Source organism: Amblyomma mixtum, chromosome 1 (genome assembly GCF_055824585.1).
Source record: "Amblyomma mixtum isolate Tamu chromosome 1, ASM5582458v1, whole genome shotgun sequence".
Taxonomy (NCBI): domain Eukaryota; kingdom Metazoa; phylum Arthropoda; class Arachnida; order Ixodida; family Ixodidae; genus Amblyomma; species Amblyomma mixtum.
Window position 1 is genome coordinate 45,057,711 of NC_143012.1, and position 27,912 is coordinate 45,085,622.

A 27,912-nucleotide genomic window follows, 5' to 3' on the forward strand; every position below is an offset into this window, starting at 1 on the left:
GCACGGCTGCCATCCTCATGATCCAGCTTGCCGCGGGCACCACGACCTAAGGTATCTGAGATGGAGAAATGCCACTGTCGATGCAAATTACTTAGCTCAATAATTTCCGGATGAGTAAAGCTGAATCAGAAGCGTTATGTTCTCGTTAAATACCCAGCCATTTACGCCATTCTTAGGGGAGAAGTGGCAATGACAACAATTCTCTTACTAACAGTATGACTGTGTCAGTTCCCAAGACTAGTTAAGCACATTACCATAGATGCAAAGTTGGTGGCGCACTTTATCTCACGTGCTCTTTATAGCTCAGGTCAACGAGGGCAACTTTATTTGCGCGCAGGGGAATAACACGGAGTTACCGGCTACGGCATTCTACGACTATCACACCGTTTAATTATGCTAAAATACACCTCATACAATTGCCGCCGTAAATATAAAAAAGGACGTTATCGTTACGTACCGTTTGCCCTACCCGCGGACATGAATTCATGGATGTCTCCGGACCTCTTCCGAAGGCAAATGGCATCGGAGAGGCTCTGTAATCAAAGCATAATTCAAAACATTTGTAAGGCGCTAGTTTGCAAATGACGACAGAAATTTCTATATTAGCTTTGTGAAACAGGCGACTCAAATAATACATTTAACCTTCTCAAAAAATATACCAGAACAGGTAGAGACAAGCCGGGAACATTTTTCTTGATCTGGCTTAGGCAACCTGCGCTGAAGTTTGCCGTGCCCATCACAGGGCGTGATGCAAAGCCTAGTGATGAGTTACTGGCCAATGAGTTACTGGCTCACCCTCAGTGTTTTTCCAAGTCACCTGCTTCCGCTTATGTATGCGCTTCCGTGCTCACTCGAAGCTGCATTTGACATGCGTTACCAAACTGACCGCAACAGTTTTTAGGCACATAGCGGAAGAAATGTAGCGCCGTTTGGGCACTACAGGTTGCCTTTAATCAGCAGGAAAGAGATTGGCTACATTACAAAATCTCTCCTTGCATGTGTTTTAGTGGTGTCATTTACTTCGTACAGTCCAAATGAACTGGCTAAATAATTATCGTTAAATCTATTGAATACAAAATACGCCAGCACACTGCAAACATACGCGCTGTGCGCGTCAAGGAACATTGAACGTTGTCCACGTAATCGTATTTTATTACTGACAGAGGAGCGCCCACATTGAGTGCCACGTTGTCACCATCTAACTTCGACGTGCTGGGCAGGGACGGTGTCTGGCTGTGTCAAAGTGTGTCTAATTTTCTAGAGCTTTCTCTTATGGCGAGTGGCCTTGTCCGCACTTGAGGAAGAATGGGAATGGTTATATGATCTCAGGGTTCTCACTGTGCATGCCCTGGCGTGGGGCGATGCAATTGATGAGACATGACTTTTTGCAGACGAAACGCGTTCCGTACGGAAGCGAGAACATTTCAGATTGCATGGGATATTTACATCCACGTATTAATTTGCCTGAACGGCTCCGAGAGATTAAAGTTTATGGTCAGCCATCACGGGTCATTTCAACTGGGGTTGAACGCGGCAGTGACCAGCGGAGCAACACGCGTTTCTCTGGAAGTGTGAACGTGTTCGGCTCAGTCATTCTATCGTACAGAAGTAAATGGATTCTAATTCTCCGTGAATGCTGCATGCTATTATATACGTCGTTTGTGCTGACTTTCCTGCGGCTTTGAAGTCTGTGTACTAACAATTCTCCGCCGTCTTTAACTAACTTTGCACGTAATGTGTAGGTAAGGGGCGGCTGCTTGATGTGGCATTGTTACGCATGCTTGCATGGCTGCTGATACTTTAGTTGAATCAAATGCTTTCCCGTAATATATGACATGTATATATGGGCTATGTTACACATTGGGATATTTTCAAACCCTTGACTGAGGGTTTGAATGTGGCGCAGCGTCGAAAATTGTTTCGGGATGGCTCGCATGGTTTAGTGAAGGCTAAAGTTTGCTTAATTCTGTTAGCGAGTACTAAAGTAAATACAATGTCATAAATGGGCAGTAAGGTTATCGGGCTCAAAGTTTTCAAGTCATTTGTATCCTGCTTAATATATGTCTAGACAATGCTAGTGTTCTAAGATCCTGCTATGCTTTACATAGTGAGGCATAAAGGATGTCATCGATATATACATGGCCCGGAAAATTAACAGCTTATAGAATGCGGCCACCGGAAGAAAAATAAATATCAGCTTTAAAGCGGCGCAAAATAGACAGCTAATCGTTCTTAGACAGAGTAATTCGACTGGTAGCACGGTATTTCAAGTTTACATGCAGCAGCAATATCACACATGCATGCTGTGGCGCGCTTTATTAGAGGAATAGAGGCTATGAGTATATACGCAACAAAAACAGAAATTTTGCAGCCCTGATCTCCATTCGTTATTTACCGGAACGAAGCTCAGTAGTAGGAACAATCATAAGGAAATATGCAAAACTAGAGTCAAAGCCACACCATGTAACAATATATTGAGAGCTTTTATATGAGCGCTTTGATATTTTTAGCACTGGGAGCATGCTTTTAGTGCATGGTTAACTTATTTGTGCTGATATGGGGAGTGCTAACAGTTGCGCTAAAGTTGAGCTCTGAGGGACAAGGTAGTTATTAATTTTCTTCCATACATTTTATCAATCAGTGTTGGAAAAGGCATCCTAATGAAAAATCCAGTCTGCATTGAAGCGGCATTTGCAGGAACAAACCGGTTTCGCCCCGGTACTGTTTGTGGCAGAAAGGTTGATACTGGTTTTTCAGCAAGGAAATGCACAACAGAAGCATGGACATGAAAAGCACAAGGACAGGTCTACCAACTTGCTCAGCAAAGGGCGCCCTGTAACTTCGACCATTAGACTCTGAAAGCTGCTCTTAATAAAGTTCCGGTATGCCTCGAATGATAAAAACGCTGGTTCGTGAATATTCTCCAGGAATAATTTTTTGAATAGGTTTGTTAAAAGCTAAGTTTTATGTATTCATTCAGTGTTTTCACTCCTTTTCCTCACTTCTCGTAACCTTATGCACTCTTAAAGGGGCTCTGAAAGAGGCTCTAATATACTTGCGGTATGCCTGGGATGTTAAAGCACCCCTTTTCAGGAATAATGTCCAGCAGTAATTTTATCGATGCGCTTTTGTAGAGGCTGAGTTATCTGTAGTCAAAGTATTAATTTCAGCGTCTTCGCGCTTTTCCCTCTTCTCTTGTCACTTTTTGAACGCACTGCGCTCCTCTGCCAACCCCGCCTCCGCATTCGGAGGCTCCTGGACCGCCGGAGCAAGGCCGTTTATTGGCCGCGGCCATGGTAGCTGCGTAACGTCTGAAAGAATTCAACCAATAGCCATCTCTCAACTTGTATACGCAGGTGTGAGCACGAAAATCGCCGGGAAGGGCTCGCCCACTTTCGCGCGTGATTGTGGGTTCTCTGCAACGTCTAGAATTGTACTACTTGGCTGAGATGCTCATTACAACACATTGCAGTAATTAAGAGAGTTGATGTGCTCTCCTCGGAAGGTGTTGCAGAGCCCCTTTAAAGGCCTGCAATACCGAGTGGGTGCCGGCCGCACCCACTCCGCCCCACCGCCGGCGGCCGAGGCACATGGGAATTCCCCGAGAGGGAAGCTTCCTGAGCCGACGGAGCAACGTGTGTGCTTTGCCGCGTCGATGGTAACTACGTGATGTCCGAAAAAATCTAACGAATAGCCATCTGTTAATCGACATCCAGAGGACCCTGGAACACAGCAGGGCGCGAGTATGAAATGGTCGCCGAAAATAGCTCGCCAACTTTGGCGCGCGTCTATCGATTCTCTGCTGCGTGCACAAGCGTACCGTTGGCTTAATTGTTCATGACGATACATTCTGGTTATTGAGCGAGTTTGTATTTGTTTTTACGAATGCATTTCAGGGCAGCTTTAAGCGGGTCCAGTTCAACTGGACAGACCGGAGATGCCGGAGCGACCTGCACTGGTCATAGTAGAATGAAGATGATCATCCTCCGACGCCAACGACGACGAAGCTCTTGAGGGGGCTGACTTTCATTCTAGAGAAAAGCGTTTTGTAATGTGGTCTCTCGTCTCGCTGCTTTATCGATTTCTTGTGCAAGAGTATTCGTCGCCGGCGCTTCCGATGTCCCAATGAACCACCCTTCAATTGGTGGAGGTTTAGGCGCCCGACTTCTACACATCACCGTGGAGCTCCGAAGCCGCATGATCCCAATTTCCATGAACGAGGACAGTCAACAGCCCGCAGCTCCATCGCAGCCCGTCATTTGCAGCGGTGCGGTCGGCAGCGGGACCCGGCTATTTTCAGCGGGGGTAGCAACCAGCATTTTAACGACTGATTGGGCTCGTAGCAACGGGTGAGCCGCAACTGGGACGACCGCATAAAAATAAACACTGTGCTCTTCTGAGCGACATCGCGAACCTCTGGTTTGGGAATCACGAGGCCAATATTCCAACCTGAGATAGTTTTACGAGAACGCTTCTGGAGGTTTCTGGTAGTCCCGTAGTGCGAAAACTACGCTGTGAGGAAAGTTTGCGTTTTGGAGCTCAGCATGCAGATGTGACATTCACTAGCCACATTGAAGTCGTGGTTGATCTGTTGGATGCGTGTTGATCTGGCTATGCCTTAGTCTTTAACATGTCGAGGCTTCAACATGTTTAAGCGGGCCAAGTATAGCGCTCGCAAAGAGGGTACTGCTAGTGCTCGGAGCTTAGGTTGGTTGCGACTGAGAGAAGAATGAAAAGGAAAGTGCACGGGCCTGCCAACTGGCTCAAGCCAAGCCACCACCGCTGCCACGTGCAGATAGAAGAGAGTTAAAAGATCAGAGGATAGATAAAAAGGAAAGAAAAGACGCGCGTCGCAGCAACAACTGCGTCCGCCGGAGCGGACGCTGCTGAAAAAAATTCGCTGTGACTTAGCTTGGTTAAGCCCGGTAATTGCGAAAGCAGTATCCGTACCTACGCCATAGTTCAGCTGGTAGTGTAGCTGGTGGTGGTGCTTGTGGTTAGACTTGTGATGATGCATCGGTTATACGAGGGGGTACCCAAAAGAAACCGGACTAAATTTTTTGGTCGGCAAAGCTTCTGTGGTACCGCGTTTTGCCACTAGGAGCGCATAGAACAAACATTCCAGAGTCAGTAAGCCGAGTGCCGTCGTTGAAGCAGGTCAGACTAGTTAGGCAGAGTTTTAGAGTGACGACTGTTTTGTGTGAATGTCGTTTTTTCAATGGCTGATTTTCGTGAACAGCGTGCGCCGGTGAAATTCTGATTTTTGCTCGGAAAAAGTTGAATGGAAACTCTTGAAATATTAAGAAAGACGTATAAGGACGATGCTATGGGGACAACTCAAGTGTTCCTGAATCGAATCATGAATCAAAGCAACAATCATGCCAATGGAAAACTTCAAATTCACCTCGCCTCAAGAAAGTTCGTCCGGTGAAACCAAACCTCAAAACAATCCTGATTTGTTTTTTCGACGTGAGAGGAGTCGTTCATTGAGCATTTGTTCCGCAGGGTCAGACAGTTAGCCAGGCTTTCTACTTGGATGTTTTGAAAAGATTGGGCAACAGTGTGCGGTGGAAGCGGCCAGATTTGTGGCGGTCGGGTGACTGGTTTTTCCATCATGGCAATGCCCCTGCTCACACAGCCCTGTCTCTACGACAATTTTGGACCAAAAATGGCATGACCCCTATTCCTCAACCCTCATACTCTCCCGACCTTGCCCCGTGCTACTTTCTTTGTTTCCTAGAATTAAAAAAATAGGTGAATGGAAAGCGTTTCGCTGATGTTGCTGAGGTGAAGAAAAAAACGACGGAGGCACTGTCAAGCATCACAAAAGATGAATTTAAACAATGTTTTGAAAAATGGAATGAAAGATTCGACAAGCGTATCATTGCAAGTGGGGAATACTTTGAAGGAGATTGAAGGTCTGTGCTCAAAATGTGAACAAATAAGTTCAAACAAAAATAAGTCCGGTTTCTTTTGGGTACCCCCTCGTACAATCTAATCTAATCTAATCTAATCTATCTAATCTAATCTAATCTAATCTAATCTAATCTAATCCAATCTAATCCAATCTAATCCAATCTAATCCAACCCAATATAACCTAATCAAATCAAATCAAATCAAATCAAATCTAACCTAATCTAATCTAATGTAATCTAATCTAATCCAATCTAATCTAAGGCCGCCGGTGGTGGCACCGCCACTACTCGCAGACGGCGCGAGATGGTCGCCCAGCTCTTCGGCGTGACGTCACACAGAGGTCATGCGAAAGGTCATTTCATGTGCACCGCCGTCGCACGGCAAAGGCTTGAAAGTGCAAGTAGTAAAGCTTTCGCTTTAAAACAGGTAAGCGGCCGAAGCCGCTTTCGCCGAAGCGAGAAGAGATACTCCCCTGTTCGGAGCCTAACAACGCTCGACTGGGTCCATTACAATGCTCATACCAGAGAGACGGGAGACACTTGGCGCTTCAAGTGGTTTAACCGGGTCTGGAATAGCGCTCACACCGGGGATATTTCATTAGGGCTTATTTCCCTAATAAACGCGTTTTCTTCTTCTTTTAGGCTCGGAGGAAAGCTCATAACTTTTTTACTAGGCTTGATAGAAGTAGCTGCACCTTCACATCAGTGGCCCAGGAACAAGTCGCAACACATTTTTAAAAGCTACAATGTGGGTTTTTGTCAACAAATTAAAAAAATGTGCTCGAGCCTATTTTAAACAAAGATGCGACGACTAAAATATGCACGGGAAGCTCCAAAGCAGAGGATGTTTTGTACGACGGTTCTACGGCAAAATAATTGCTCTTAAGGCTTGGCCAAGTGGAACGAAAATTCTAAGGATAGTTAAACGGTTCGGTTTGGTTTATGGGGTTTAACATCCCAAAGCAACTAAGGCTATGAGAGAAGCCGAAGTGGAGACCTCTGGAAATTTCGACCACCTGGAGTTCTTTAGCGTGCACTGACATCGCACAGTACACGGGCCTCTAGAATTTCTCCTCCGAAGAAATTCAACCGCCGCGGCCGGGATCGAACCCGCTTCTTTCGGGTCAGCAGCCGAGCACTATAACCACTGAGCCACCGTGGCGGCGATTGATAAATGCTGAAAATAGTTTATTAGCTATTCCTAATCCGAAGCCTTAATTGGGAACAGCTGGGGAGAAGAGTTAATGGAGAATACCGAAGTCCTAAGTAATTTGCGGTTCGCTGATGATACTGCCTTGCTAGGGCACTGAAGAGATGAGCTGCAAAGCATGATCAATGTGTTAGACAGGCAGAGCAGGATGATAGGTCTTAAAATTAACCTGCAGGAAACCTAAGTAATATTCAACTGTCTAGCAAGAGAACAGCAGTTCGCAATTGGTGGCGAGATGCTGAAAGTTGTAAGATAATATGTCTATTTAGGGCAAGTAGTGACAGCTGATCCGGATCATGAGAGGGAAATAACTAGAAGAATAAGAATGGGGTAGAGCGCATGTGGCAGGTTCTCTCAGATCATGGATGGCAGTTTGCCAATATCCCTCATGAGAAAAGTATACAACAGCTGTATCTTACCGGTAGTCACCTATGGGGCAGAAACGTGGAGGCTAACGAGAAGGGTTCAGCTTAAGCTAAACGCAACGCAGCGAGCTATGGAAAGCAAAATGGTAGGTGTAACGTTGAGAGATCGGAAGAGGGCGGATTGGGTGAGGAAAAGAACGCAGGTTCTTAGCTGACTGCAGCTGATTCAGCTGACTGCAGAGGCCAGTGCGTTCGGAAATTAATGCTTTATAATACTGACACAAATTCAGCATGTGCAGTCACAAAACGATGCTTGTGTTTACAACTAAATAGTACGAAAAAAAATTATTTCAGGTTACTCTAGATTGCAGCTTAGGGTTTACAGAAAACCACAAGTTCTGACTAGCCACCAAAAAAGAAGGAAAGCGGAAGCGCCAGGAATTTAAGCTTTGCCACATAATTATTATGGATACTGGGCCAATTGGTTGTCGCCTTCTGGTTGTTGCGTTCTCTGAATAATACACTCTCTACAACTCGCTGGATCTGCCATTACGCAGATCGAAGAAGGGCACGCACTTCTTTCTTGCCGGATAAACACTTTAGACGAGAAATATTTACCCGATAAAGGAACAATACAAGGGCTTCGTACTGAACGTACACAGCTGTCTTGATGGCATCGCAGAGTTAACTAAATGCGCAGCTGGTGCATTGACGAAGCACTCGAGGTACCGAAGCAAGAGTAGGCAATTGCGCGTACGATGCCAGAAATAATATTGTTCCCGTGAAACGAAAACTGTTAGAGAAACGAAATGCCACGAAAGGCTACATTGAGCGTAGTACCGTGGTGCCATCACAGGGCCGAATGTGGAACAGATTATGCTTAATCTTAATCAACAGAGGGAGCTCGTACTGTACGCTGGAGCTTCCGCTAGGCGAGAAAACGCCAACGTCGTTTACGCGGCCTGAGAAGGAATTGCTCCTGCTTCGACCCGCCGAGGAGACTCAGTGGCTTTGGCGTTCGGCTACTGACTCAAACGACTCCTGTTCGATTCCGGTAGCGGTGGCCGCCTTTTGATGGAGGCGATTAACAAAAACGCCAGTGAGCTGTGTAGTGTCAGCGCCCGTCAAAGAACCCCAGGTAGCCGAAATGTATCCGGAGCCCATTACTACGCTCTCTCATATCCACGGTGTCGCATCAAGGCGTTAGATACAACATATGAGACAATACCTACTCTCTGATTTGTAATTTTATCGACGACGAAGAGGGGGTTAAAAACCCATAGCAGATGGAAATGGTTTCCTCGAAGGAATAGTACGCGAATGGCTATACTAGCACTTAGAAGAAACTGAGGTAAAGCTGAATTTCATGAAAGAGAATAGGAACGTTAGATGCGCGACGAAAAAAAAATGGTCTCGGTTTGCTTGCAAGAAGAAACTGTTAAAGGGATGGTCAGTCCAAAAACGAGTCTGTTCAAAAATGTTTTCTATGTTGACAACTTTCAGCACATAGTACATGGTACAATACACAGTCACTTACATGGGTGCACCTATTAGTTGCGTGGATGAACATTATTCCTGCATTTTACACCTGACATATCTACCACGCATTATTTAGTGCCGTTACCTACAGTTAAGTAAGTTACGTTTACAGTTACACTGACTATTAGCCGCTTATAACAAAATGCGGCATTGATTTATCAAGTGTGAATGCAGGTATGATAGCAAATGGCTGAAACAGCCAATAGTAAAAAAAGTTGGCGTGTGAAATATACTGTTTAGCTTGTGCGAGACGGGCAGATTAACACGGGAGAGAGCTTGACCTTCCTCATGGTTTTTGTTCTTGAACCTGTACGGGCACAACAAGCTGACATACAATTGTTACGAGAATTGCAGCGTTCATACTCACTCTGCCGAAGCGAGAAAGATTACTACAAGAAGGATGCTGAAGAAAGCCTTCATCTTGATGATAAAACTTATGCCTATGCGTTTGGCTTCTATGGCTTCAAAACGCAGAGCTGTACTGCGGGTGACCTGGGGACACTTATATGAGGCTAAAATGTGTTGTTTTTTAATTGGCTATCATCAAAACGTATGGCAACGACAAGTGGTTGACGTAGGTGCTCTGATTGCATATATATTGTTTTGGCTGCATCAATTCACTTGGAAAGCTTCTCCATTCTGGGTTTTCCGCCTAGTGTTGCTCACTTATTTTGATTGATGGACGATAGCAGTCACTGTCGCGCACTTAGATTTTATATTCGTTGATAATACTGTCGGGAACTGCAAAGAATGTCTGAACACTGTCGCTAGGCAAAGATATTGTTTATTGTTTTCATTTCGTTTAAGGCGCTTGTCAGCTCTCAACCCCGTCTACATAGCAACAGCTTAGACGAGCGGCACACAGCCACACGATTTCAAGTAAAACACGAATACAAATCAAACAGCAAATTATACACAAGTCACGAACCAGGCGACATTAACGTCATAAAACACATATGAATTTCGTACCTTGAACAACTAAAAGATGGAAAAATGAAAATAACAACCGCAATAGAAAAATATTCAAGTTTAAATGCGCACAAAAGTTAAGATCACAAATTTTTTACTCAATTTGCACAGATTACTGTGTGCAAAATGTTAGCGCATATTATATTTTTGTGCAACGAGGTAATTTATTCAGGAGGCAGAGCTTAAGTGGGAGGTTATGAGATTGAGTTCTTTAATGCCGTCGTTAGAGCGGGTTCATTTAGAAAAAACAGCGTAAAGGATGGGACAAGAAAGAGACAACAGGATGAGCGCTTGTCCGGTTGTCCCTTTCTTGTCCGTCCTTTGAGCTGTTTTCTTCAGATGAACCCACACAAACTAACTCAAATGTCCACTCTTGCGCATTTCATGGAGGGTATTGGTAACCTTGGCCGTGTACTTTATAACATTCATGAACCATAGTTGAGACGGAACCAAGGTAAATTCGAAAGTAGCTATCTTCTAGTGTGCTAGGAGAAAACATTTTACTCTAGAATGGGTGAAGTTTTTACAGCAGCAGCATTTCCCTTAATGCTCAGTCTATATTTATGCAGAACACTTCAGGCGTATATCTGCTATACCTTGGGTACGTTATATTAAGTAAATAAGTCAGCAGTGTGCGCAGTATGAGGGACATTGGCTATTTCGTGAACTATCTTTTTCTGCATTATAAATGGCTTATTCAGGTTTGAATTTGTCGTTGTGCCCACAGAAGATGGCATTAATTTATAGGGAGAAAAAACAAAGCATTATAGGTTTACTGAATAGCTGTTTCGATTAAGTACGCCTGTTATACGGTTCAGTCCTTGCAGTGCAAATTTCATATGCTCATTGCATTTTAATGTACTTGTAAAATAAGAACTAAGAAGTGCGCGAGTTCAATGTTTCGAAAAGTGCACAGACATTAATATTACAAGATACATGTGTGCCAATTGTATGCAAAAATCGCAGCTTTTATTTATTTTCGCGGTAAGTCTCGCGCGGACCAGACGCATAGTTAATGGAGAGCTTCATCAGCTTTGTTACAAAAAAAAAATCAGGGGGCACTTCGGCTCTCTATAGTGCTGCAAGGCGAAAGCGTTTCCTGGCGCATTGATTTTTTTATTTATTTTTTACTTAGCATTTTTTTATTTTATTTCTTTTTTCTTTTTTATTTTTGTTTTGTGCATTTTTTCGTATTATATTATTTTTCATTTTTGCTTTATTTTCTTATTTTCATTGATGTTTTTATTTTATATTCCCTTCATTTTATTTATAAAACCCATGCTTTCACTAGATGCGCCTTTATTCATGCTCAAACCTTGAGCCTTCGTGGCGTAGTAGAAGCGTCTCCGGTTCAAATGCCACAGACCCCGGTTCGATTACCAGCCTCGACGCAGTTTCTTTTTAAGAAGTGACCCCGAAACGCGGACAAATCTGCCGACACGGCTGCTAACGACAGTATGATACATTGAAGGCTTTCGCCTTAAAAGTCGGGGGAAGCGAAGTGGATGACAGAAATATGCTAGTGCCATCGGCACACCTTGAACTTTGGCTGTTTATACGTAAGTGTAATGTCGTTCATGTAGAGGTTGAAGAGGATGGTACCCAGTACGCTCCCTTGCGGAATTCCGGAGATTATTTCTCGATCATATCATAAAAATACATTTAGTAACGGTGCTGTAGGTACGACTGTAGTAACCGAAGAGGGCGGCCCTGAATACTATATTGTTCCTAATTAGTAATCTAAAATTTCAAGAGAACAGAGCTCCTATCTGCATACTTATGGGGTTACAGCATTCTATAAATGGCACCTTAGGAATAAGCTTTACTTCCGATTAGTGCTCCGTGAGTCCCGCTAATTTAGTACTGAGTATACTGCGTACTTGTATTGATATAACTGCTGTTTGTACATGAATAAAGAGAGTTTTTATGATGGTTTGTGCGGCCGCCTAAGAAAGGGATGCATAGTAACAAGATTGTGATAGCAGCAATCAGAGTAGCCAACAAATGATCAGGTTGGCGCAGAGCCCAATTTGTTTATTTCGGGACCTTGCGTCTAAACACATAAAACTACAATTGGCAGGTGAAAGTAGCAAGTGAAGTTGGTGGTCGCCTGGTAGAGGATTCCGGTCGCTTTCGGCAGTGCGCACTTTCAGCACAACAGAGTAAATAGGAAATAAGAAGCCTTAAGCCTGAACAATCATCTCGAACGTCGAAGAAATATTCGAGATTGAGCATGATTTCACCAGACTGCTCCATGCTAATAAACAGATCAACCGGCGTGGGGTTAGCCACCAAGAAAGTAAGTAAAGAACAAAGACAAACCAACAGCGCTTGGTGGCTTTACCCCGCTCGGGTGCACAAGAAAACCAGTTACGGGAAAATCAAAAGAGCGAAACTCTTCGCTTATTGGGGCTCCAAAAGAAAGCCAAGAGTCAATAAGGCAAATAGTATTAAGGGGGAAAAAATTAAGAGTTACAACACTTGTTCTTATGTACATTAAGTGTACGTACTGTACTTAACCTTAGTGCAGGTGCGAACTCAAGTAAAGAGCGCATGTTGTTGCATTGTAACAATTTTCAAGAGTTGCCTAACTCAAATAACCGGCTATGGTGTGTGCACACTGGTAAGGGACGTCAGTAGGCTTTAACGTGGGCAAGCAATGGTTCTTCATTTAAGACAAGGCAGGTGTGATTGCAATTAGAACAGAACTGCGTGCGCTGTTATTTCCGCACTTGCACCTCAAGAGATAAAACTGGCTCTAGCCGTGCCTGCTACTTTCTAGCACTTTAAACTTCTAGAATACTCTTCCTTTCCATCCTTGCCGCTTGTAAAGCACTAGCGGCCTCCACAAGTTTTGCAGTAGTCGAACGCGGGGTTTTCAATCTTGGAGATTGGTCAACTTGCGCAGCAGAAGGCCGCCCTGGTGGCTCTGTGGTTATGGCGCTCGGCTGCTGACCCGAAACACGCGGGTTCGATCTCAGCCGCGGCAGACGCATTTCGATGAAGGGAGAACTCTTGAGGCCCGTGTACTGTGCAATGTCAGTGCACGTACAAGAAGCCCAGGTGGTCGAAATTTCCGGAGTCCTTCACTACGGCGTCTCCATAGCCTGAGTCATTTTGGGATGTAGAGTCTGTGTCGAAAGTAACCAGGCTGCACGTTTTTGTGTTCCTAGTCGTATATTAAAGTAGCCCTCAAGCTCTAAATCTCTGTATGGTAAGGAGAACCCCTGTTCTCACCTTCAAAGAACTTTTTGATCTTTAGGGAAGCCGTGAGGGCTCTGTTATACGAATGAGAAGCAAACCATGGAGCCGGGTTACTTTTGACAAAGACTGTACGTTAAACCCCCATAAATGAAATGAAATCAAACCAACTTGCGCAGCCCTTTAGATTCACGTTTCGCTATGATGGTGCGCCCGGCCTATGCCCTGCAGCTATGTTGCAGCGTGTCTCGGCGTCTGCACAAGGCCTTTAATGGCCTATTGTCGAATTGAAAATCTGCCGCTAAGAGAACATGCCAAAGCATGTTGAATTTCCTTCGTGCCTTCGATTGTCTTCAGAGTGTACGGATCATAAGGATATAAATCACCTGTGTCTACGGCACCTGTTGCTACGGCACCCCATCTTGAAGCTCGAGAGCATCGGCTCGTTCCCCATGTATCGTTTGCTGACGTGGTGTGCTTTTCAATAAATCACGTGGTTGTCAACGGATTGTCGCTTCTTAGAGGAAAGAATGCGCAGCTTGAAACGCTTCATCGGAAAAGTAGGTGCATGGTGATACATTAGAGGCCCTGTGAGAATGGTGCTTCCCACCACCGAGCAGTGTTTTGTTGTTTAGAACTGCGAACAGCCTGAATGTGATAAAGTGTCATCACAATGGCAATGGTATGCACGTCAAGATAAGGCAGCCTAGCTACTTATTTTTAATAGCATGCCACAGATGGTAACTGATGACGTTTTCATGCCTTCGCTGCCTGTTATGAAAACAGATCCATTTCCTTGTGTCTCTTTCTGTTGCCAGTACATCACAAAACCAGTGTATCGAAATTTACAGCTGCCCAAAACTCGCTAGTTGCGTAAAGGCGCTAATGTGAGGTCCTTTGCTAGTCGCTTGGCTAAGTGAGACGGTTAACACGTTTTGCCATTGCACCTCACACTTCACGCATGAGAGAGGGCTGGGCGTGGCAACGTCGGGAGCTACCGAACTCACCTCATGCTTTTAGTGAAGTGATTTAAAGGCCCATGTTCTGGACAATTCTGGACAAAAGTTTTTTTGAACGGCAAAGTGTTTATAAACTTAAAAGTTTCGTACATTGTAAGATTTCACTATAAAAACTCAATATATATGCAGATCTCCCGTCGGAAGGCCAACATTTTTTACCAATTAGCGTTTTCGCTATCGTCAGAAGCATTCCCCGTTTCTTTTCTACGGCAGTCGTAACTGTTCGATGCGATCGATGGAAAGATTTTGAAAGGAAGGTTTTGCTACGGGAAAAATGGACAGTTATCTTGAATATTTAAACAGCAGTTCCTTACAATTTCTAATATTTAGAATTTTTTGCGAGAATGTTGGACAAGACAGTAGGGGCCTTGACGATCAGGTCATGTGCGGACGTCGTCTGTTACAGTTCGCCGCCTCACAAGAATCGTTTGCCTGCGCTACGACGGTAGTTTTTGCACCACATCAAATTGTAGTGGAAGAATAGTAGCCGCAGTGCAGGAGACAGATTTGAAGTAATTTATTGATGGCCAGCTTATCGTTCTTAATGGCAGACCTTCTGGAGCTCGTCCTATTGTAGTTGGTTCTCAGTTGTCTAATACCAGGTGGAAGTGTGCGATTTCATAGATAGCGTGATTGTTGTGCCTTTCTTGAGGTGTCTGTATTTGGCTTCAGGTTCGTCATGAGCACGTTCGCTTAGAGACAATCCATTTTGGAAACGGGAGATGCCTCTGGTGACACTTTGTCGTCGATGACATAATAGATGTTTTCGGCAGCTCCGACGGCGCCACTGACCGTAATATTTGTACGGAGATGGTTGGTTGGTTGGTTTATGGGGTTTAACGTCCCAAAGCGACTAAGGCTATGAGAGACGCCGTAGTGGAGGGCTCCGGAAATTTCGACCACCTGGGGTTCTTTAACGTGCACTGACATCGCACAGTACACGGGCCTCGAATTTATCCTCCAAAGAAATTCAACCGCCGCGGCCGGGATCGAACCCGCGTCTTTCGGACCAGCAGCCGAGCACCATAGCTACTGAGCCACCGCGGCGGCTATTTGTACGGAGAGGCACGCTTACTCTATCACGCTCAGCCGGCGCTACATTGTTCTTCAGGCTCGACACCAGAGTGTACGAGGCCTCGTCCTTCGAGATCGCGGTTATACTCAATTCCGGGGCATTGGCAGCGTGATGGTGGTCGAGGAAGTCCATGCCTAGATTATTATTCCGGGCGCACTTTTTAGCAATACAAATTCTACTGGTTCCGCGTCTTTATTGACAGCGACTCTCAGGCCAATGCCATGATGGGATTGGGAGGTGGCCTTTAGCTGTGCGTACCTGTGGACCATACCGTAATGTTGTCACTGTCTTCAGACAAGCGGAAAAACATCCATTGATGATGCAGTAATCTGCTTTCGTACCTACTAGTAGTGTAACCTTGCGGACAGCGACCGCGATTTTCAAGTGAGCAGTTCTCCTTGAGATTCTTATCGGTCGCGGTCTCAGGTGGGGTGTTGGTAGGCTCATTTATTCGTGGGTAGCGAGCATCGTCGCGGCATTGCTTGTGGGTCTTGTGACAGCTTTATCAGTGCGTGGCGCCATCGTAATTGAAGGATATTCTACATGTCGCCGTGATGCAGCCTCAAGTCGAAAGTTTGCTACCGTAGTTTCCCCTGCGAGGGCTCTTAGGCCTTGCTCGCACAGCTTCAGCGCAGCTGTGGCCCGGTGATGCAAAGTGTGTTCTGGACGGTGGTGGCGACAGGAGAGATGGTTGGACTTGTATTCCTTTATGCGCAGGTAACCGTCGATCTGGTGAGTGGCAGCAGGGTATCTGATGTGAGGCCACGTAATCTCGTTCACCTCTACGGGCAGTTCTGAAGCACATGTCCCACAGCACCCTGATAAAAGATAGCAGATGGTTCAGGCGTCACATTTACAATTGTTTTATTGTCGGTCGATGAACAGTGCTAGAGTACTGGGCTGTACTCGCTGCACCTAAGCTTGCAATGGCTGACGGGATGCCTCTTACTTCAAGCCGGTACAGGTAGGTAGTAATCACGGGTACTGACTCAAGGGGGTAGGGGGTTGTCATTTATGGAATGTCGAATGCCGGTTGAAAATCTCACGAAGTATATTTTCCGAATAGCGCTAATAGAACTTGCGCTGGCGACGGCAGGAGTTGGCGCAGTCGTTCCCAGAACCTGCACGTATAATTTCCCGCAAGTTGCTCGCAGACGTCGTGACCGAGCGGATCGCTGAGGCTTAAGCTGGGTGGAGTTATTGGCGGGTGCGGGCATCCAGGATTTTCTCTATCGAAAACGCCTCTCCGGTGAATCCGGTGATGTGTTTGGTGGGTTACTCCCTGATGCTTAGAATTAGGAAATTCAGCTTCTTTTTTGCCCCATTGCAGGGGTCGGCACGAAGAAACAGACGTTTCGTTTCCTCGATGTAGACAAGAACGACATCATACTGTAGTTGGATCCAGAACTTTATAAGTAGCTCAACCTTTTCTTTCAGGATGATGCTTGCGACGGTCTCTAGCTGTTCCTTTGTCTTTGTTTTGCGTGAGTCTTGCGTCCAGAATAAAGTGATGAGGCAGCATTCCACCGGTGATAAAAAAAGACAAAAGATCGAGTAAAAACTCAAAGAACGCTTTGAGGCTTACCGTTCGCGTGCGACTTAGCAGAAAGCAAAACCGCGGTAATTGTAAGCAATCTTTAGCGACTTGCATATCGCGAAAACCTTTGAAGCGGTAATGCGCGAATTTCTTCCTGCCATACCCTCACTACCCTGAATCTGCATACCAGGATAAACTATGAGTTAGTCGCACGATTACCACGCATGTCTTTTGATGAGAGGGATTGAGCAGACTCAGTGTTTTACTACAGCAAGACGGCGTGTTTACATATAAGTGCAAGTTCAGAAATTTTCTGAGGACAAGCCTTTAACCTTTTAAGAGGCTTAGGATAAACCTCTTGATAAACTAAACAAGATAGAAATGCTACTAATTATTAACACTGTGCTGCATACGCAGTAAAGAGTCCGCGGATTCGGGAAGAACTGGATGCATCTTCAAGTTGCAATCGTGCATTGCCCGGGTGCGTGCGACGTGAAACTTTGCTGTTAACTGTTTTCGACACTTTGCTCACTGACGAGATGTTGAGGGAAGGAGAGTGCCAAGCAAGTGTTACTGGGAGACCTGAGACATCTCCCTGCTTGCGCTCATATAGGAACTATAGCTCTCAAAATTCACTGCTACAAAAGACGCAGGTCGTTTTCAACTGATTAATTTTGGAAAATTTCATTTCAGACTCTTTACATAGATTTTAAAAGGCGTTTACGTATTTTAGCCAGGGAAGAAACAGAGGACAAGCCTTCTCACGCTAGAATTCTGTTTCAGGGGTCGCCTCAACTCAGGGAGTTCTGAAATATTCAATCGTCGCACTTTGTTAAGCAACCTTTTATGTGGCCTCCCTTTGACTGCGTTCGTGAATTTCGTTTGTTTGTTAAGAAATTAGTTTAGTTAAGTTTGTTAAGACGCTTCGGGCACTTTGCAAACACGAAGCTCCAAGCAGGCGTTTAGCTCAGTGCCGTAACCCTGCCGGAAATGTAGACAGCTGCTTCGTGCATTCCAGCGCGGCTTACTCAAGGAATGCGACCTATTCTGTGTCCCCATTAGCTCAAAACATCGTGAACTGTGGCCTTTTCTGTGCGCTGCGTTTAGCCGTTGTGTTGCCCCGTTCCACTGGGGACGCTTGTGCAAAGAAGAAAGCAGGTTTGCCTCTTTTGAAGCAGTGGCATACGAGGTTGCTGCTTTTTTCTGCGTCGCTATGGTTTCAGTGAAGACAGAGTGAGGTTTTGACAGCATTATTAGTCAGTTTACAGAAGCGCTTAAAGCATCTAATTAAGTATGGCGCCTAAGATTGATGCTTCTAGAATCGAAATTGTTCTCTGCTGAGACGCCTTCCTTCTTGGCGTCAAGACGTTTTGTCGCAGAATCATGGTCCTTGTCATTGTGATCGTCATCATTTGCTTGATAACTTTCACTGTAAGACACAAGCCTTTCCCATATCCCCCCAATTAACCCTGCCCTGTGCCACCTGCGGTCGCCATAAACACGCAAGCTTTCCAATCTCATTCTAATATCGAGGGCTAGCGTAGCCCCCTGCTACGCTTGCCCTCTCTTGGAATTCCTAAGTTGCACTTAGTGACGATTGGGTATCACGCCTTCGCATTACATACCCTGCCCATGCCTGTTGCTTTCTTCTTGATTTCAACCGTATATATAATTAAGTCGCGTTTGCGCCTCCATCCGCAGTGATCTCTTCTTGTCTCTTAACGTTAAACCTATCGTTTTCATTTACATAGCTCCTCTCGCTATCCTAAATTTAGCTTCAACCATTTTCCTTGGCCTTTACGTTTGTGAAGCTTGGATGAGTGCTGGTATGGTACAGCTGTTAAATGAAGGACATGCAAACAGGCATTTTCCAAAAAAAATAATATAAAGTAAATATAATAGCTCGTGTATCAAATAGATTTATAGGAATGTGGCTAATATCGTACTGATTACGAATCGAATAGTGAAGGAATCGAGTCGAATATGAATCGAATATTTTTATTGATTTTATTGGGGTTTAACGTCCCAAAGCAACTCAGGCTATGAGGGACGCCGTAGTGGAGGGCTCCGGAAATTTCGACCACCTGGGGATCTTTAACGTGCACTGACATCGCACAGTACACGGGCCTCTAGAAATTCAATGCCTCCACCGAAATTCAGCCGCCGCGGCCGGGATCAAACCCGCGTCTTTCGGGCCAGCAGTCGAGTGCTGTAACCACTTTTTTAACAATATTTGTAGCAATATTCTATCCTTGCAGAGGATGTTCCTTGTCTGAGGCGTCAAATGTAAACAATGAAGAAAACAACCCGATAGAATGGCACAGCTTGGCAAAAAAAAAAATGGCACAGGAGAACAGCGCTTGTTTTGAAGTATATTTTCCTTATAAGTGAGATGGATGGGATTGCGTCTCTCTGCAACAATGAAGTTCGGGAATTTGCGGCGGCTAGCTCATAGCAACGATATTAGAGGTCGTTGGAGGAAAGGAAGCCGGGCGAGCGATAGCGCTTCTGAGAATGCATCTGTTGTACCGTCATAGGCTACCCATCATTCCTAACTCATTGCTAGTCTTGCCAACACGAAGCAATGATATCAACTTAGTGTAGGCGTCGACGAAGGCTATACGAGAGTATTCTTGACTCTATGATGGCGGAGGCGGTGATTATTGTTTGTGAGCTTTGTTATTGCAGCATCGAAGGCGAGCCAGGATTGATGCATGCTAGGGGAAAAGAGCAAGGTACTGATATCAAAGACATTTCGCTTTCTCAATAATTGATCTGCAGTGAACTTTTGCGTGCACCTCACTTTTCAGCTACTTTTATTTCTGAGGCCTGTTATGGAGAAGACAGAAGGCATCACTTCTTTTCCCTAATAGAGAATATAAACAAACGCTTTGGTGTTTGGCTCGTAGGAGAATACTGTTGCTAGGCTCAGTTGTGCGTTTAGACTTGAGGGGATTGAAGGCTGAGGCCGTTATAAAAGAAAGGCATATGAAGATTTCGAAAGGTCCGGTGGAATGAGACGCTCCCATATGCATGTCGGAAAAATGAATGTCACCAATGATGAAATCTTTTATGAAAGCGTCATTTATAAAGGGACAAGTGGTCCTACTCCACATGAGTCGCTACCCAGTGCCCATGAAAAGGGCGGTTAAGCACACTCCTGCATGAGCCGAAAAATTATTGTTTCTCTCACTCACTCTCTGAACACAAAGCAGTGGTCATACTAGGAGGGCCGTAAAACTCATACACCATAGCATCTCTGAGCTAGAACTTATGCGAACGCGAGCAAATTAAAGTATGCCCCAAGTGAACGTAGATGGAAATTAGAGAATTGGGAACTGCAGTTTAGACGGCTCCGGTGGGCCGTAGTTGCAGGCCCAGGCTACGCAGCTTCTTTCACTACTAGCCATCACCCGGTCCGGCTACTCTATTGTAAGCCCGAGCCCAAATCAAGCTCCAGGAAAGTCTGACTTACTTGGCCCTGTCCGGTCTGCTTTAGGCCCGGAAACAATACAAGAGGAAGGCGCCATTTAGCAATGAGATTTTTCTTCTCACTACGAATTCCAGTGAAAGAAGATGCTCATAAAAATTCTAGGACGATAACGAGCCGAAATTTGGTAGGTTCTGAACCAGGTTGTGTTATTTTCGTTTTCTGTGTACTAAAGAAACGCAGTTTTTTTATTGTATCAAAGGGAACAATTTCATGAAAACGATGTACCGAAGCAAGCTTTCTGGATAGCAATTTTAGCTATACCTTCTATCATCAAAATACGCCGCGCAGTAATTGCAATTAGTTCACTACAGACTGGCAGAAGGACACCTGCGCCCTCAAGGCAACAAGGCATGCACTATAATCTGCTCAAAAGCAGCCGAAGGCTGCTCCTCTAACCACTACTTGTTGACGCCATTGCCGAGTCCAGAAACGAAAAAAATGCAAGACCATAGTTAACACGCTAGAATAAAGGATCCTGTTTAGCGGGAAACCTGTCGGGGTCGTCGTCATATTCGAAGTGTGAGCGGAATATCCCGAGAAAAGCAGGCGGCCCACGTGCCACCTAGGTCACGTGACCGTGCGACGTAATCATAACCTATTCCCAGATTGTGAGCCAAATGATCGCCGTGACAGGTGGCAGTTAAATAAATGGTTGGTCTCAAGAGGTTGGTAGGGAAGAAGAGCATGGGTTTCGCAAGCCCCACCGTTGGCAGTGTTTTAAACAGCCACCTGCCAGGGTTGTAGTGCATCGTTTAACCTCAGCACCACCACGCCAGGAGTTCTATGAGGGCTTCCAGTAACCTATGATTGTAAAGTAGAGAACGACCAGTTTTCCCCATATGGGTACTTACCGATAAGCCCTATCGCGTCATGCCCTAAAGACGGAACTTAATTGCCCCTTCAGTTTTTATGCCTGGGATATATTACATCATGTGTTGCCCAATTCTACAGGCCCCATGGGTTACTTAAACTCGCTTATGAAACTAAAAAAATTTAAATCAGCCATCTTTAGTGCTTTTCCAGTTATTCCGAACCTGCTTGGCAGGCCCTTCATCCCACCTTTGCGGCCCGTAGTTCAGTTAACATGACTTCGACAAACGGTCCAAACAGGCGAGGGACAACAGGCAGAGAAGAAGAAGAAGTTATATTTTATAGTTATACAAGTCCCGACCCTACTGATTACGTGACGCAGCTCCGCCGTTTTGGCCATCTCCGAGCGCCACATCTCCGACGCACGTCTCGGCCATGTTCATAGGTTCCCTCCGAACTAGCGACTTGCACACACGTCTTTGTTCGCCGAGACTCTGTCCGCAAGCCGCTTCAGCGCCCCTACGACGACCCATTCCGTGTACTCGAAAGACCACCGAAGGTCTTTATCGTGGACATTCATGGGCGCACTGACACAATTTCACTCGACCCTCTGAAGCCCGCCTTCACAGAAGACGCCCCGCCCACTGGGCCTACATGAGTGGTTTCTCTGCGCCAACCGGCCGGCTGCCCTCCTCCGCCATCTTTCCCCGCCACCCCTCAGCAGCGAAAATATTGTTCCGGCTCCCAGCTTCACCGGACTCCTTCATTAGAGGGGGGGGGGGGGGGGGGACGCTCCTGTAGCAGCAGCAGTGGCCTTACGCAGCAGGAGCAGCACCAGCCGCCGAAGACGATGGCGCCGAACTTCCTACGAATGGAGCTCGACTCTCGTGCCGGCGAGATGCACCGTTCTGTTTCACGCCATCTTACATCCTACCACTCCGGCCAGTAAATCAATCGTTTCCTTCATCACGCCGTCCTCATACTTTTCCGGTGCAGCACATTCTTTATGTGCAGAAACTTGCAAAATATATACAAAGTTGGAGTGCAACCTAGTTGGCCATTCAGAAACAAGCAGAGGTATTATGAACAGTAGAGTTAATTGTTCGGCTAGTCAACATCATTAATTTAAGTTCATAATTTTCCAGCACTACGGCACACACAACACATCAGCCGCCGCGGTTGTTCAGTGGTTGTGGTGCTCCGCTGCTGCCCCGTAAGACGCGGGTTCTAACCTGGCTGCGGCGGTCACGTTTCGATGGAGGCAAAATGGTAGAGACTGGTAAATGCAATCTGCACACAATAAATCTGAAGCTTGAAGGCAGGTTCCAAATTTGTCGAGCACTGCAGAGATTGTACATAGATTTTCAAGTGACAGAGGCGCATTATATTAAAAAAACCTGGTTCACAATGTGTGAGCAATACTTCAGTTGCATTATATAACGTAGAAATATTGTTTATTTAACGGTTTTTTTCGTGATAAAGGTGCGATATGTTCCTTTTTTCTTGTACGGTGTGCGCCTGCGCTGAATTGAGGGCATTTAAGTAGTGTCTGCTGGGTAAATAACCAGTTGTCAGTGAGCGCCATGTTTTATCCTTCTTCCCAACTTCAGTCAAACGGCAAGTTAAGTGAGTTTGTACATACTTGAAGGAAACAGGGCAGCACCAGGGTCAAGAGAGAAGACGGTGCAGGGGCTGCAACTGAATGTTTATTGCAAAGGAACACCGTAAAATATACTCTCTTTACAACCAACAGCGCACATGAGCCTCACCAACAACACTGATAAGCTGTCAACTTCAGTCATGGCGGTCAACTACAACAGTTCACAGTCATGAACGAGGACGAATGGGGTCCGCGACACATGTGTAAGCACCCCATCCGTCCTCGTTCATGACTGTGAACTGTTTTAGCTGACCACCATGACTGAAGTTGACAGCTTATCAGTGTTGTTGGTGTAGATCATGCGTGCTCTTGGTTGTAAAGGAAGTATATTTTATGTGTTCCTTTTCAATAAACCTGCAGTTGCTAGCTAGTCAGCACCTGTACCGTCTTCTCTCTTGTCCCTGTTGCTGCGCTGTTCTCTTCGAGTATCCTTCTTCCCTTCTTTGGCCATGTGCCGTTGCGCTGGAAACCTATAAATTTAAAGTACTGTCAACATTTGCCTCAAAAATTCAGCACATCTAGAAAATTCTTGTCCCCTGGTAGCCTCCAGCTGCTCACGATGGTGGTCTGATTCATGAGATCAAAAACAAAGCCGCATCATTAGAAAAAATAAATAAATAAAGAACAAAAAATTTTCTATTCTAAGCTTCTTGGTGGACACAGCTCTAATAACAAAACCTCTAAACACCTCTAAACCTGTAACAAGAAGAAATGCGACATTAAGTGCAGGTTGCTGACGCTGCTCAAAAATATGAATCAAGGATGAGGAAAAGTAAAGTAAACGTACATACTTGCACTAAGATAACTTCCAAATTAACTAAACACTTCCTATTATGTCTGCCCCCACCTTAAAGCCATAGGTTATTTAAGATCCAGTAATAGATGCAATAAAATGCACATATCTATTAGGAAATATTTAGTGTTGGCTCCTCTAAGTTATTGATCTATAACTGTCAATCAGTAAAGTACTCAACTGTATCTCACCGTTTGTTCTGTCTTGATGGCGCATAACGGAGCAATTCGGCAATAGAAAGGCGTATTTGCGATTCTGTGGCCTGCGCAAATTTACTCTTCAGCGAGTCTGAGAAACAAACGAAAAAGTGAATGAATCATCAGACAAGGCTACATTGGTTGGCTTGGGGAAGAGGGTTTAGGTAAGATAGAGACAGCCTCATGGCTTGAGCTGAACAACGGCCTGATCACAAAGCGTGAAAATAAAAAAAGCAGAAAACCAGCAGGGTTATAGCATGCCAGAAAAAGCCAGTGCAAGCAATGTAAAAAATATACTGCTTATCTTCCTTATGTAGGAAATGCTTGGTTTGGTTTGGTTTATGGGGTTTAACGTCCCAAAGCGACTAAGGCTATGAGAGACGCCGTAGTGAAGGGTTCCGGAAATTTCGACCACCTGGGGCTCTTTAACGTGCACTGACATCGCACAGTACACGGTCCTCTAGAATTTCTCCTCCAAAGAAATTCAACCGCCGCGGCCGGGATCGAACCCGCTCCTTTCGGGTCAGCAGCCGAGTACCATAACCACTGATCCACCGCGGCGGCTTACGTAGGAAATGCATCCAGTGCTTCAAGCCTACGAATCGCTAACTGACAGTTAAAAAGCATGGCATGCCGGAATACGAATGTGCTTATGCATGCTACCCATGAGATATATATATACAGCACCTGTGAGGACCAGGAGCAGACATAACCCAATGAATGGTCTTTTTCCTTTTCTCCCAGTTAGAGAAAAGTCTTGGGCCAATGTGTCTCACATTTATCTGCGCATAATTTTGTGGGCCCAATCTCGAACAGATGTGCCACCGACTCGGGATAAATGGGTCATCTAGAAAAAAAGACATCCACGTAAAATTTAATGCATGTGTACTAGCAAAGCAAAACTTTAACTTACGAGGTCTGTCCTGTTTTTTGGGTCATGAAGCTGCCGCTCCAGTTCTTCAGGGTTCTAATGGGTTGAAAGAAGAAGTAGCTCAAGGATGGCACTGCTCACAGGTTCTGCACCTGATAGTTTATTTTGTGTCATGGCTTCCCCCATCCTTTGCATGGCTTTTTTTAGACCATCTACCTGAGCTCTTAACCCCTTCACGTCCTTCAGAAACTTTCCAAGCATGGCTAAAACAAAGAAGAGAAAAGTAACTTAACCAAGCTGAAACATTTCACTGTAACTTAAGTAAGCAGTAACCTATGTAGTGTCCTAATTCTTTCTGCAAGCAAAGCAATCCACCTAAAAATAGTAGTGCAGTTAAACAAAGGATTCTTGCCATTTCTTTCTTTAACCAATTTTCTGCAAAGGGCCTAACTTAAGTTGCATGAATAACACTTTGCATATCCAATACAAGAACACCATGCAGAAACATGCACACGTAACTTCATTGGATCCTTAATACAGCCAGAGTACTGGTAGAAATGCAGATATAAAACAAATGATTCAACAGTAGGACTTCAAAATGGTGAATTAAACATATTATGCAAATATTCTGCTGTTAATGTAAGTGCGTTTTCCCAAATAGTATTGACTAAATTTAGGGGATCTACCTTAGCGGCGACCATATTTGCTTGTAAAAGCACCGAAATAAATTAAGACGTATTGCACTTTGAAGACTTACTATTTACATTCCACTCCTACTTTTGCTGTAGCTCCACACGGAGCTACCGAATTTTTAAGTAAATGAATAAAATTAAATAGGATTAACTTATGGCAATGACCAATATGTGATCATGGGGCTGCAATAAATGAAGAGACCAACTTTTCCATGCTAAATTGTAACACCATGGTTGGATGCAACCTAAGTGCAGTGCAACCGTCCACATTCGGGACACCCCCACTGAATTCCACTGCAAGAAAAAGTAGTCCGCTATTAAAGCTTTTGTGACCTTAACAAGTAGCTAATCATCAGACGAAATGATATGACCAAGAATTGTGATGCTCGAGCTTGTTTGATAAAGTAAAACCCTAAAGGCTGATTTCAGGTACTGTACTGATTGGTCAGCGGAGTAATATAGAGAATGTGAACCATGGCTCAGTGTTACCAAAATCTGTATCCTACTTTGGTAAAGCTCACAAAGCGGCAGGCACCTGCATATGACACCAACCGATGCGTCACCATGGTTAAAGATATTCAGTAAGGCAAAGTCAGAGCAACACTATCTATAAAGTGCCAAATGTAGAAACATTTGCATGATCATGCAACTTGCACCTTCCCTGTATCATAACACACATGGCCGCCAGAAATAAAGGTTTGCTGTCGTCTATATTTACGCTCCACTTATGAAATCAAGAATCAACTGTAGCCCTTCTATAACCTTTACAGAATTAAAAAGCACCTGACTTTTCACAAACTGTACATAAAGTTGGATAAATTCTTGTTACCTGCAACTCATGTAGCAAGCATAATAAATGATTCCAAAGGCTGACAGCAGCCCCTACCATTTTGATCAAGCTTCCTTTTTTCAGCAAAAGATTTGCCATCATCTAAAACCACTTCCTGGCTGGGTGAGGCTGCTTCTATCTGGGGATTTTGTGAGGCAAATGACTGGGGCTTGAACCTTCAAGATTTCACAATTTTTGGCGGTGGTGGTCATGAAACAAACTACGCAGTTTTTTGTGAAGAATTAAAGCACTGTCCTCGTACAGGAACAACTGGAGGTTCATCAGGAAAGGCGATGCTCTCTTCATCTCAAGACTCTAGGCGCGCTGGTGGCCGCCTCTTCGGCATTTGTTGAATTGCTTCAGCATCTGAGGACAGATCTGACGTAAATTCTGCCTGTTGTCTTTTAGCCTTGCCCTTTCATAGCTGCCTAAAATGAATGAATGTAATATTCATTGCCCAAAAAGAATTCAAATACAAAGCACTAGTTTTAAAAAGACAAACAAAAAAATGTATAGAGTTGTTGAACACTGAGTGGTGAAAGAAATAAGAGAGAGAGAGAAAGGAATTTTAATGAGGGAAAGGTGGAGAGGTCGGCCGGTGGTAACATGATGTAACAGCATAATATGGCAATGGCGTGTCAAAATTAATATGTTTAGTATATTCATCTACTTAATATTTGCCACCTCCACTAGTTTCGACACAAAAGCAAGCAGTTCTGGTACTACGATTAAACAAATTGCAGATACCTTAATTATAAGGATCAACGAAGATAATTTTCAAGCCCAAAGTTTACCTAATAATACTGCCAAAAATTTACTGATCTTACTGATAGTACACGGACAAAAGCTGCCAGCTTGAACATGTTTTTAGAAACTTGGGCAAGGAGCTTACCACATGTCCACAACACTCCACATCCGTATCTTTTTCAGGCGCTTGATGGCGGTTGCTGCTCTTTGATGGCAGCAGTTATCTTTGCGGTGCCCTTGAATGGTGGCCACCTAACTGTGTTTACCGAAATCCACTCAGTGGGCAAGACGGAAACTTTATCTTCATCTTCAAAATTAACGATGCTGTATGTATTCCCCTCTAAAATTATAAAACAAAGAAAACTGAATTAATGCGATGGAATCCTAGCCATGGTGGGTGCAGTTTGATGAAGCCGAAATGTTAAAAACATGTATGTGGCGAGTGATGTCAGCGCAGATTAAAGAACCACAGGTGGTTAAAATTTATCAGCAGCCCTCCACTATAATGCCTCTCTGCCGCCTTTAAACTCGCGTTACTCTGAGTCAATTAATGTGCCTAACTTTCCTGATAGGCAAGTTTTATATTTTACGAAATCAACCAGTGATCCCTGAAAATATTGCCTTTCCCATTATTCTGCAATGCAACTGGCACGCTTGTACTGCAGGTAATGATATGGTGGAATGAAAGGTTTAGCATTCCGAAGCTGCACATGAATTTTTTAGGACACAAAGGCGGAAGGCTGACAATTAATTTTTGACCCCTCAGGGTTCTTTATAACAAGCACTGACATCACACAGAACATGCATTTTCACTTCATCAAAACATAGCCACTGTGGCATGGATTCAGTCTTATGACCTTGAGAAGAACAGGTCCAATGAAATGAACAGTTTAAATTAGCAAGTATACCAGCATAGGCTATACATGTCTCATTTAGTCTATTCATTTCAGTGCGCCAAACCATGGCATGTGCAATAGAGGAAGCACTGC

General features: G+C 44.7%; 1 pseudogene; it reads right to left on the minus strand.

Annotated features, from left to right (window-relative positions):
- Nucleotides 1-24,916, minus strand: part of LOC149366200 (uncharacterized) — a 140,831-nt pseudogene extending 115,915 nt beyond the window's left edge.
- Between the last annotated feature and the right edge of the window lie 2,996 nt (nucleotides 24,917-27,912).